The sequence below is a fragment of the Ranitomeya variabilis genome, chromosome 6 (genome assembly GCF_051348905.1).
Source record: "Ranitomeya variabilis isolate aRanVar5 chromosome 6, aRanVar5.hap1, whole genome shotgun sequence".
Classification (NCBI taxonomy): domain Eukaryota; kingdom Metazoa; phylum Chordata; class Amphibia; order Anura; family Dendrobatidae; genus Ranitomeya; species Ranitomeya variabilis.
This window is the reverse complement of record NC_135237.1, coordinates 138,857,740-138,870,913: the sequence shown is the minus strand read 5'-3', so window position 1 is coordinate 138,870,913 and position 13,174 is coordinate 138,857,740. Positions and strand designations below refer to the sequence as shown.

Genomic DNA, 13,174 nt, shown 5'->3' with positions numbered 1-13,174 from the left:
TCCATACTGTATAATGGCCACACGGTACTCCATACTGTATTATGGACACACAGTGCTCCATACTGTATAATGGCCCCACATGAAGCTCAATACTGTATAATGGCCACACAGTGCTCCATCTTGTATAATGACCCCACATGATGCTCCATACAGTATAATGGGCCCAAATGATGCTGCATACTGTATAATGGGCCCACATGATGCTCCATACAGCATAATGGGCCCACATGATGCTCCATACAGCATAATGGCTCCACATGATGCTCAATACTGTATAATGAACACACAATGCTCCATACTGTATAATGGCCCCACATGATGCTGCGTACAGTATAATGGGCCCACATGATGCTGCATACTGTATAATGGCCACACATCATACTCCATACAGTATAATGGGCCCACATGATGCTCCATATAGTATAATGACTCCACATGATGCTCAATACTGTATAATGGCCACACAGTGCTCCATACTGTATAATGGCTACACATAATGCTCAATACTGTATAATGGCCACACATGCTGCTCCATACAGTATAATGGCCACGCAGTTCTCCAAGCTGTATAATGACCACACATGATGTCCCATACTGTATAATGGTCACACATGATGCTCAATACTGTATAATGGCCACACAGTGCTCCATACTGTTTAATGGCCCACATGATGCTGCATATAATAGAGTGGCCCCACATGATGCTGCATACAGTATAATGGCCCCACGTGATGCTTCACACAGTATAATGGGCCCACATGATGCTCCATACAGTGAAATGACCCCACATGATGCTCCATACCATATAATGGCCACACATGATGCTCAATACTGTATAATGGTCACACAGTGCTCCATACTGTATAATGGCCCCACATGATGCTGCATATAGTATAATGGCCCCACATGATGCTGCATACAGTATAATGGATCCATGTGATGCTCCTTACAGTTCAAGAACAGAAAGAAACAGCAAAGGCCATATAAAATAGGGATCACCAGACAGCATGGATTTGTGCAACAAACACTACTTTATTAAGGTGTAACACAGGACATAAACATTAAAAACATCTAAAAACAATTAGAAACAATGCCTAAAATAAGGCATATGCCTGTATAGAAATAGTAGGGGAAATGGATGGAATATAAGTGTACAAATACAGGTCCTTCTCAAAAAATTAGCATATAGTGTTAAATTTCATTATTTACCATAATGTAATGATTACAATTAACCTTTCATATATTATCGATTCATTATCCACCAACTGAAATTTGTCAGGTCTTTTATTGTTTTAATACTGATGATTTTGGCATACAACTCCTGATAACCCAAAAAACCTGTCTCAATAAATTAGCATATTTCACCCGTCCAATCAAATAAAAGTGTTTTTTAATAACAAACAAAAAAAACATCAAATAATAATGTTCAGTTATGCACTCAATACTTGGTCGGGAATCCTTTGGCAGAAATGACTGCTTCAATGTGGCGTGGCATGGAGGCAATCAGCCTGTGACACTGCTGAGATGTTATGGAGGCCCAGGATGCTTCAATAGCGGCCTTAAGCTCATCCAGAGTGTTGGGTCTTGCGTCTCTCAACTTTCTCTTCACAATATCCCACAGATTATACGCGTGTGTTAGTTACTTACCACCACCTTACTCGCCTACTATTTACTCCATCATTATTATAGGGAAATATTCTCTTCTCCTTTTTTCTTTTCTTTTCTGGAAGGTCCACCACAACCATTATACAGGACCTATCTATATCCAATGATATTCTACTTCATATAAGCAGTCGGGTATGTTAAAAATATTACTTTGTCCTATTCCCATCTTCCCTCCCTTCTATTTTGTCACATGTCACACCATTATTGTGAGATTTATCTTTTTTGTTAAATTTACCCTTTGTCATTTTGTATACCCATTATTGTTTTGTCATATATTTGTAATGCAGTTTACTGAGGAAGGTCTTATGAGTTTGACCGAAACGTTTTTTGCTGGACTGCCATTCAAGTAATAAATTTCTATTAATCATCATCACACACAAGTTGAGTGCCAAGTTATTTATATATACGTTACTGGTGTGGGCAACCTATCTTGAGCACCAACACAGCTGTGCCACGATATACTTCACTATTCTACAGTATGGAGCACTGTACGGCCATTATACAGTATTGAGCATCATGTGTGGCCATTATACAGTATGGAGCACTGTGTGGCCATTATACAGTATTGAGCATCATGTGTGGCCATTATTCAGTAAGGAGCACTGTGTGGCCATATTTTTTTGTTTATAATTATTGTTTATGAAACAGTGTGATCAGCAGTGCTAAATGGGTGTGCTTGGGGTGTGGATATGGGTGTGACTAGTTGTGAAATGGGTGTGGTCAGAGGCGTGTCCCTCTTTGCCTTCTTCAAAAGTTGAGAGGTATGCCTTAGGGTCATCACCTCCTGCGCAATCCCTTATTAATGGCTCCAGAGTGGAGCATAAAATAAATGTATTTCCTTGCATCCCGGACTAGCACTGTTCCCCTGATCTTACCAATCACCTGACATAAACAATGTGAGACGACTACTGCTGCAGCCAATCAACAGCTGATGATCAGCTGCAGCCTTCACAGTTTTGTCCAAACAGATAAACAGTATTTCTGAACAGCATTGGTCTGGAAGGTAAGTATAGAGGGTTTCCTTTTTTCCTTCAACCTCCTCTCTTCAACGCCCCCTGATGAAGGAGCCCAGCTCCGAAACGCGCGTCAGGTAGACGTGCTGGCCGTGCACCTGGCACACATCCGCTAACCGCCCAGGACCAGGTAATATAGATTGAGACAGCGTGGTCTGTTTGATATATAGGTAGTGCCTGTGCCATCTTGGTGTTTTTCCTGGTGCTGGGATAAGCGGCTTCAGTGATGGCTGTTATTCATGATTAGCACATTCAGCTTAGTTCTCCACCAGCGTGGATTCTGGTGGTAACCCTGGACATTTAAAGTAACCTGTTTTCCTAGTTCCGTATACACACTTGTGCAGCAGTTTATCCAATAGTGAGGGTTATAGTATCTAACTGTGTGTCCTAGGGTATAGTGATAAGAAAGACTTAGGGTACCGTCTCACAGTGGCACTTTGGTCGCTACGACGGCACGATCCGTGACGTTCCAGCGATATCGTTACGATCTCGCTGTGTCTGACACGCTACTGCGATCAGCGACCCCGCTGAGAATCGTACGTCATAGCAGATCGTTTGAAACTTTATTTCGTCGCTGGATCACCCGCTGACATCGCTGCATCGGCGTGTGTGACGCCGATGCAGCGATGTCTTCACTGGTAACCAGGGTAAATATCGGGTTACTAAGCGCAGGGCCGCGCTTAGTAACCCGATGTTTACCCTGGTTACCATTGTAAATGTAAAAAAAAAAACCACTACATACTTACATTCCGGTGCCTGTCACGTCCCCGGCGTCCGCTTCCCTGCACTCCTCCTGCATCCTGTGTCAGCGCCGGCCGGCTGTACATCAGAGCACAGCGGTGACGTCACCGCTCTGCTTTACTGCCGCGCTTACACAGGATGCAGGAGGAGTGCAGGGAAGCGGACGCCGGGGACGTGACAGGCACCGGAATGTGAGTATGTGTTTTTTTTTTTTACATTTACAATGGTAACCAGGGTAAACATCGGGTTACTAAGCGCGGCCTTGCGCTTAGTAACCCGATGTTTACCCTGGTTACCCGGGGACTTCGGCATCGTTGGTCGCTGGAGAGCTGTCTGTGTGACAGCTCTCCAGCGACCACACAAGGACTTTCCAACGATCACGGCCAGGTCGTATCGCTGGTCGTGATCGTTGGAAAGTTGCAGAGTGTGACGGTACCCTTAGTGTTTTTTTACCACGTACATATCAGCCACTCTGATATATTGGTGTTTACTCTACATACCAACATCTCATATATACATTTATTATAGAGAGCCAGTGTTGGGCCTGCACGTTTTGTATTTACACGGTAGTATTTGCATTATGACCTGTACCATTTCCCCATTTGTGTTCCATCTTTGTCCAAGCATTTTATAATATTTGTATTTAATAAAGAGTTTTTTTATTGATTATAGTTATTCCTTTTTGGTCGTTTCTTTGTGGTTTCCACATCCCTCCTGTATTATACAGCTACGACTGGTGTGGTAATAGTCAGGCAAGTAAGCGAGTGCTTATATTCATCCTACTCACGTTATGTTGCCATATAGTACCGCCATCTGGATATCTCCTCTCAATAGGGCCCATTTCCGTTTTCTTTTTTCCTCCCTTTCTTCTCAGAGCCATAATTCTTTTATTTATTCAGTCGTCATGACAGCACTAACGAGAGAGGGGATCCGCCCTTCAGGGACAGGAAACCTACAGAGATAAAAGGGCGGCACCTCTCTCCCGCATCAGTTGGTTTCCTGTCCCTGACAGGGGACCCTGCAGAGGCCTTTGGAAGAAGGCGAAGAAATTTTGACCCAGGTCCGACTCACCGATCCTGGAGGCGGGATGGCCCCTTCCTCGGTGTTGATCGCGACGCTGGAAGTGCCGCACCACAGAGGGCTGTGGGGGTAGGCAACAGCACGGCAGGAGCAGCCTTCAGGGGGAGTGCTGTCTCCAGGGGTGTCCCATCGCCAGGTACGCATGAGTATACTGTGGGAGGCCCTCCATTCCCTGGCGTCCCCTCTCACCAACGTTCTAAACGGTACTCACATCGCAGCAGCGGTACTCTTACGGCCGGCACTACACTGGAGCGTCCCCTCTCATCGGCGTCTAAACAAACACACACAGCGCGGCAGCGGTACTCTTGCTGCCGGCACTGCGCTGGAGCGTTCCCTCTTCACCGGCATCCTAAGCAGCACGAGCACTGCGTTCAGCGTCCAGGAAGCGACGCACCGGAGGTGACGCGCATAGGGGGGCGGGGCTTAATTCGGCAGCAGACAATGACGCTCGGCGCATGCGCAGTGCGTCGCGCTGGGGAAAACATGGCGGCGCCCGGCGGTCTCTTTTGTATAGTCGGCGTGCGCGGATTTTTCGGGTATTTCTGGCGTACTTCCAGACGAGGATCGTGGCGCCATTGGCGGGGGTCTTGGAAGGGGAGGGGCCTCCCACACGCCAGATTGTACCAGGCAGTTCACCGGAATTGGCCGGCTGTCCCCCATCAGGGGGAGGTACCTTTAGGGGGCCGGCTATTTAAGGATTCAATGAGGGCTGCTTCATGCTTCATGTCCATTGTTACAATGGAGTCTCAGGAGCAGGACCAGTTGCCTTCTGTGCAGCAGTGTTTAACCCTGGAGAAGCCCCATACAGCGAACACCCAGCGACGTTCTAGTGGCAGTAGTCGTCCTGGAGGTAAAGCTGATCAATCTGATAAAGCCGGAAAGTCCTCGAGCCGGATGGATAGTGCTTCGGTGGAGAGGGTCCCCCCGCAATCTTCGGTACCACTTGGACACTGTAGGGGTAAGTGATCATCGTGAAAGTTCACTTAGTGATTGGTGTCCCTCCTTATTCCCTCTTTTTACATCAGGGAAAAAAGCGGTCCTCTAAATCCAAGCACAAGGAATGTGCAGAATGTGGTATTCCTCTCCCTGACGAATACGTTAAGAGACTATGTGGTCCGTGTATCCAGCGTCTAATAGCGGAAGAAACACCAGATTTCGCTTCTAGTCTAAGACAGATTGTTAGACAGGAGATTAGAAGCTCTACAAGATCTCAATCTCATAGGGGGTCTAAAATAACAGACCCTGGATCCCCAAGTTCACATGAGGATAGTGACTTAGGAGATCTGAAGTCGGAAGTCTCTCTCTCGTCAGTATCCTCCTCGGGTTCTGAATACGAACATTCTTGTTTTTCTTTTGACCGCATAGACCGCCTAGTTAAAGCGGTAAATAATACAATTGGGATTGAGCAGACGACACCAGAGAGATCCATGCAGGATGTCATGTTCCGAGGTCTGGACCGTAAATCCCGCCGATGCTTTCCGGTAGTGGAAAAAGTTAGCGCCCTAATTTCCAGAGAATGGAAAAAAACGGAAAGAAAAGGTTCTCTTCCTCCATCCTTCAAACGGAAGTATCCGTTCGAGGAGTCTGCTTCGGCCACGTGGGATAAAGCCCCGAAGCTTGATGCGGCTGTTGCCAAGGCTTCAAAAAAGTCCTCTCTACCGTTTGAGGATCTTGGTACTTTAAAGGATCCACTGGACAGAAGGGCAGATGTGTTTCTCAAGGGAACCTGGGAAACTTCAGCAGGGGCTCTCAGACCATCAATCGCTGCCACCTGCACGGCACGGTCTATGATGGTGTGGTTGGATAGCCTGGAGAGTCAGCTGAAGGACAAAACGCCGAGAGATGAAATATTATCCTCCCTCTCTATGATTCAGGGGGCTGCGGCTTACCTTGCTGACGCTTCAGCGGACTCAGTTAAATTGGCGGCTAGGTCGGCCGCGCTCTCTAATTCAGCCCGTAGAGCAATCTGGCTGAAATGTTGGCAAGGAGACATGCAGGCCAGATCCAAATTGTGCAACATCCCGTGTGTGGGAGAACACCTATTCGGTCCGGTTCTTGACGAATTATTAGAAAAAGCGGGAGACAGTAAGAAACGGTTTCCCTACCTCGGTAGGTCCTCTTACAGAAGAGGCGCTAATAGAAGGTGGTTTGATCGAACAAGACCAAATAGAGAAAGATCCAGATATGATGCCAACAAAAAGAAAGGTAGAGGCTACATGTTTAGCTCCTTTAGAGACAACAGGAAGCCACAATGACTGGCGGACCGGGTAGGAGGCAGGCTTCTAGCCTTCTATCCGGCATGGCGTACTATATCCAATAGCCCGTGGGTCTTGAACATTGTGGAGTCTGGTTTAAAGTTTGACTTTCGATTCACTCCTGACGACAGGTTTCTGGTAACACCATTGCGTTCTTCCTCCACAGAACAGCTGGCGTTAGAGAGTGAGGTCCAGGAACTCCAACAGAAAGGCGTTTTGGTGGAGGTTCCTGAAATACAGAGGGGTAAAGGATTCTATTCTCCCCTCTTCTTGATTAAGAAGCCAGATAACACTTTTCGCACAATTATAAACCTGAAAAGCCTAAATAGATTCTTGTGGATCCCGTCATTTAAAATGGAGTCGGTCAAGTCTGCAATAAAGTTATTGTTTGGCGGGTGCTTTATGGTCGTCTTGGATCTGAAAGACGCGTATTATCACGTCCCCATACACGTAGACCACCAGTGTTATCTAAGAGTTGCAGTCCTCTTAGGAGAATCAATAAGACACTTCCAATACAGGGCACTCCCCTTTGGTGTTGCGGTGGCCCCTCGGGTATTCACTAAAATAATGGTGGAGGTTATGGCGCATCTTCATGAGCAGGATATTCTCATAGTTCCATATCTCGATGACCTATTAATAATAGGAAACTCCGAATCACACTGCACGTCCCAACTACACAAAGTAATCGCAGCCTTGCAAAGGTTGGGGTGGATAATCAATTTTAAAAAGTCACGGTTGCAGCCTCTAGAGATTCAAGAATTCTTGGGTCTCATATTGGACTCAAGGTTACAAGAATGCCGTCTACCTGACGTTAAGTTGGAAAAGATCCAACGACAGATTCTTGGAGTGATTGCTAATCCAGTTATAACATTGAGGGGAGCAATGTCACTGTTAGGCTCACTCACGTCGTGCATCCCGGCAGTACGATGGGCCCAATACCACACCAGGGTCCTACAGTGGGAGGTTCTGTACAACACTCGTCGGTTAGAAGGTCACTTGGACAGTTTTCTTTCCTTGTCAATTGCCACTATTCAGTCTTTACGTTGGTGGTTACACGCTCCAAACCTTCGTAAGGGGGTACCCTGGATAAACCACATATCACGAGTATTAACCACAGACGCTAGTCCCACAGGATGGGGGGCGCATATAGGCGAGATGTGGGTCCAGGGGGTTTGGTCACCCTCCGAACAGAGTTTGTCTTCTAACCTCAAAGAGTTGTTGGCCGTAGAACGAGCTCTGAGATATTTCCTTATATCCTTACAGGACCATCACGTCAGAATATTCTCAGACAATCAGGTAACGGTAGCTTACGTTAATCACCAAGGGGGAACCCGATCCAGGTCCTTAATGGAGGTATCGGGTCGTATCTTACAGATAGCCGAGAATCATCTACGGTCACTAACATCACTGCACATAAAGGGGAAGCACAACGTTGTAGCCGACTTTCTAAGTCGCAGAAAGCTCGGGCAAGGAGAGTGGGTGCTCAATCAGACCATCTTCGATCAGATCACCCATCGTTGGGGATACCCACAAATAGACCTCTTCGCCAACAAAGAAAACAAAAAATGTCGTCGATTTTGTTCCCTAAATCCCAGAGACAATCCGGTGGCGGTGGACGCTCTCCTGATTCCTTGGCACTTCGAAACAGCCTATGCCTTTCCCCCGTTGAACTTGATCCCGATAGTCCTCAGAAAGATTCGGGAGGACAGAGCTCATGTGATTCTGATAGCGCCATTCTGGCCCAAGAGGCCGTGGTTTCCTTGGTTGAGGAAAATGTCCATTTCTCAACCATGGATTCTCCCAGAACTCCCAGACCTCCTCTCACAGGGTCCGATCTTCCATCCACGAGTGGCCAGTTTACATCTGACGGCGTGGGATTTGAAGGGTCATTATTAAGAAAAAAGGGATTTTCTGAGGGACTTATTAATACCCTATTAAAATGCAGGAAAAACTCCACAACAAATATTTATGTAAGAATCTGGAGAAAATTCCTTTCAGTCTCAGGATCGGTTATCAGTCAGAAAGCTAGTATTCCAAAGATCTTGGAGTTCCTGCAGAAAGGTCTCGAAATGGGGCTAGCTACAAGCACCCTCAGAGTCCAGGTTTCAGCCTTGGGGGCACTGTATAATTGTGGGTTAGCTAAAAATTATTGGATTGCTCGATTTATTAAAGCGGCCGCTAGATCAAGACCCATCATTAAAAATAAACTAGCCCCGTGGGACTTAAACTTAGTCCTCTCAGCGTTAACGGAACCCCCCTTTGAGCCTTTAGAATCTGCATCTATAAAGATCCTGTCCTTAAAAACTGCTCTTTTGATTGCTCTTACGTCTGCTAGGAGAGTTAGTGATTTGCAGGCCCTCTCTAGACTAACTCCATATATGCAGATTAGAGAAGATAGAGTAGTATTAAGAACGGATCCCCTCTATCTCCCAAAAGTAGCATCTAGGTTCCACAGACTCCAGGAGATAAATCTCCCTACCTTTTGTCCTAATCCTAAAAACCCAAAGGAACTCAAACTCCATACATTAGATGTCAAAAGATGCCTTCTTAAATATATTTCTTTAACAGATCCCTGGAAAAAAGACAATTCCCTGTTTATATCCTATCAGGGAGTCAAAAAAGGGTTTAGAGTGTCCAAAAACACCTTGAGTAGATGGATTAGGGAGGCAATTTCTCTGGCTTATTCAGCAGGTGGCCTAGAAGTCCCGGAAGGCGTAAAGGCTCATTCCACTCGTGCCATGGCATCTTCCTGGGCAGAGAGATCGGAGGTGTCAATTGAGGACATATGTAAGGCGGCCACATGGTCATCTCCGTCTACTTTCTGGAATCATTATAGATTAGATCTTGGTAGCTCCAATGATCTCACATTTGGTAGAAGGGTGCTGGAAGCAGTAATCCCACCCTAATACTCTTTTCTCTGTAATTCTCTCGTTAGTGCTGTCATGACGACTGAATAAATACTCAAGCTACTTACCAGGTAGCAGTGTTTTTCAGGAGTCCATGACAGCACTCCTATATTCCCTCCCTTTCTACTAGTATGGGTTTCATCACGATAAGTATATTCTCATGTAGGTTAATCTTCTACAAAATTTAGTCACAAGGTGAAATGTGTTAAGATATTTATGTGTTACTAATCAATGGAGGTCCTCTCATGCTCTGTAATCCAACTGATGCGGGAGAGAGGTGCCGCCCTTTTATCTCTGTAGGTTTCCTGTCCCTGAAGGGCGGATCCCCTCTCTCGTTAGTGCTGTCATGGACTCCTGAAAAACACCGCTACCTGGTAAGTAGCTTGAGTATTTTTTGGTCCCCATACTGCAGATATATGAGGGCTTAATTTTTGCAGGATGAGTTGTGTTTTTGAATGACACCATTCATTTTACCACGTAGTGAACTGGAGAACGGGAAAAAAATTCAAAGTGGGGAGAAATTGTGAAAAAATACTCAACAATTCTGACATTGTTTTTTGAGAATTGTTTTTTTACAGTGTACGTTTCATGATAAAAATGACCTTGCAATATGATTCTCCTCATCATTATGTTTAAGGCAATACTAAACATGTCCAGTTTTTTTTTTATTATTTAGTGGTGAAAAAAAAATCAGAAGTTTGCAAAAAAAAAAGAAATTGGAGGGGGGTGGATGTCACCATTTTGCGAGACCCGTAACAATTTCATTTTTCTTTCAATGCAGGTGTGTGACATTTTTATTGATACCATTTTGGGAACGATGTGACATTTTGATCACTTGCTACAGCATTTTTTTATGAAATTACAGCGACCTACATTTTTTATGTTTACAGTGTTTGCTGATCAGGTTAATTATTTTGATATCTTTAGTTTTTTTAACATGTCACTACTACATATGTATACTTTTGTAATTTTTTTATTATCTTTATTTTTAATGGGGGTAAAAAGGGGTGATTTCAACTTTGGTTTTTTTTTCATAGTTTTTAAACTTGTTTTTTTCTTTTTCTCTTTTTAAAGGCCCCCTATAATGAATCAGGGGTAGCGAGAGGTACAGAGTGGCGGGTGTTGAGGATGCAGTGAATTGAGGGAAAGAGTACAAGTGCTAATTAATTTATGTATGTCACAAAACAGCTGTCGGGGGACCAGGGGCTCCTTCCCTGTCCCTAACACTAGGGGGCGCCCTAGCTTGTCCTACTCCCTGGGATAATTCTTAAAGGGACACTGTCACCCCCTCCAGCCGTTATAAACTAAAAGAGCCACCTTGTGCATCAGTAATGCTGCAGTCTAACAAGGTGACTCTTTTTTAGTTTTTGCTGCTGTTATTCCCACAATAAATGTATTTATAATTTAGTTGAAATACCTATCTTTGTACCTGGAGGCGGGTCTGAAGCCTCCTCTTAGAAGCGCCAAACTGCCGTCAGTCATCTCTTCTGTGTTGATTTTCGCCGCCCCCTCAGCGCTGTTATCGTCCGAAATCCTGCGCCTGCGCTCTGCTCTTCTGCCTGGCGCAGGCGCATAGAGCATTGGCCGTCCTAGCGCTGATGCCGGGTTCCGTTCTGCGCCTGTGCGGGCAGTGCGGCCACCCTGTTACTGAATCCCCGCCCCGCACTGTGTTATGCATTATGCACAGTGCTGGGCTGGGATTCCTGGGCATGTGCACTGCGCTTGTCAGATGCTCCCCAGGTCCCCCGCCTTCCAGCGTTGCCGGAATATACAGGTATCCTTGCCGGCATTTGGAACAGCTGCACAGAACAACGCTGGAAGGCGGGGGACCTGGGGGAGCGTCTGACAAGCGCAGTGCGCATGCCCCGGAATCCCAGCCCCGCACTGTGCATAATGCATAACACAGTGCGGGGCGGGGATTCAGTAACAGAGTGGCCGCACTGCCCGAACAGGCACAGAACGGAACCCGGCATCAGCGCTAGGACGGCCAATGCTCTATGCGCCTGCGCCAGGCAGAAGAGCAGAGCGCAGGTGCAGGATTTCGGACGATAACAGCGCTGAGGGGGCCGCGAAAATCAACACAGAAGAGATGACTGACGGCAGTTGGGCGCTTCTAAGAGGAGGCTTCAGACCCGCCTCCAGGTACAAAGATAGGTATTTCAGCTAAATTATAAATACATTTATTGTGGGAATAACAGCAACAAAAACTAAAAGAGCCACCTTGTTAGACTGCAGCATTACTGATGCACAAGGTGGCTCTTTTAGTTTATAACGGCTGGAGGGGGTGACAGTGTCCCTTTAAGGTGAAGTTGCTGGGACCTCCAGCCTTGCCTTATCTTCTGATTATAAGGCCGGCGTCACACTCAGCGTAGGGAAATACGGTCCGTATTTTACAGGAGTAATACGCAGAAATGATCCCAAAATAGTGATCCGTATGTCATCCGTAGGCACGGTGTGGCTGCGTATTTTGCACATGAAAACCTCCGTATGTAATCAGTATGGCATCTGTACGGCAAGATTTTCTCGCCGGCTTGCAAAATGGACATAGAATGGATCCATGGGCTCAAATACTCGTGAAAACATATATACAGTCTACATCTATCTATATATATATATATATATATATATATATATATATATATATATATATATAATGTCAGTGAGACATATATTTATAATATATTTCATACAGCGCAAGATAGCAGAAAAGCCGGTAATTCAATTGCCGGCTTTTGCTATCTCCTTCCCAAACCTGACATGATATGAGACATGGTTTACATACAGTAAACCATTGCATATTCCTTTTTTTTTGCATATTCCTCACTACTAATGTTCGTAGAGTCTGTGTGCAAAATGTGGGGGCTCTAGCTGTTAAAATAAAGGGTTAATTTACAGAAAAAACTGCCGTGGGCTCCCGCGCAATTTTCTCCGCCAGAGTGGGAAAGCCAGTGACTGAGGGCAGATATTAATAGCCTAGAGAGGGTCCATGGTTATTGGCCCCCCTGGCTAAAAACATTTGCCCCCAGCCACCCAAGAAAAGGCACATTTGTAAGATGCGCCTATTCTGGCACTTAGCCTCTCTCTTCCCACTCCCCTGTAGCAGTGGGATATGGGGTAATAAAGGGTAAATGCCACCTTGCTATTGTAAGGTGACATTAATCCTGGTTAATAATGGAGAGGTGTCAATAAGACACCTATCCATTATTAATCCAATAGTAGTAAATGGTTAATAAAATAAACACACATTAAAAAGTATTTTATTGAAATAAAGACACGGGGTGTTGTAATAGTTTATTATACTCTTAATCCAAATGATGACCCTCATTCTGTAAAAGAAAAAAAAGAAAAAGGAACACTATCCCATACCTTTCCAGCGCTCAGTCACATCCCACGCTGTAAATCCATCTGAAGGGGTTAAAAAAAATTTACAGCCAGGAGCCTGCTAATGCAGCTGTGCTCCTGACTGTAAAATCTGGGGAATGAATGGAAAGCAGGGGAACGTAGCTACCTAGAC

At 45.4% G+C, this 13,174-nt stretch overlaps 1 pseudogene; it reads left to right on the top strand.

Moving 5' to 3' along the window:
• The first annotated feature begins 7,961 nt into the window (after positions 1-7,961).
• LOC143783233 (uncharacterized) overlaps positions 7,962-13,174 on the top strand; it is a 151,757-nt pseudogene continuing 146,544 nt past the window's right edge.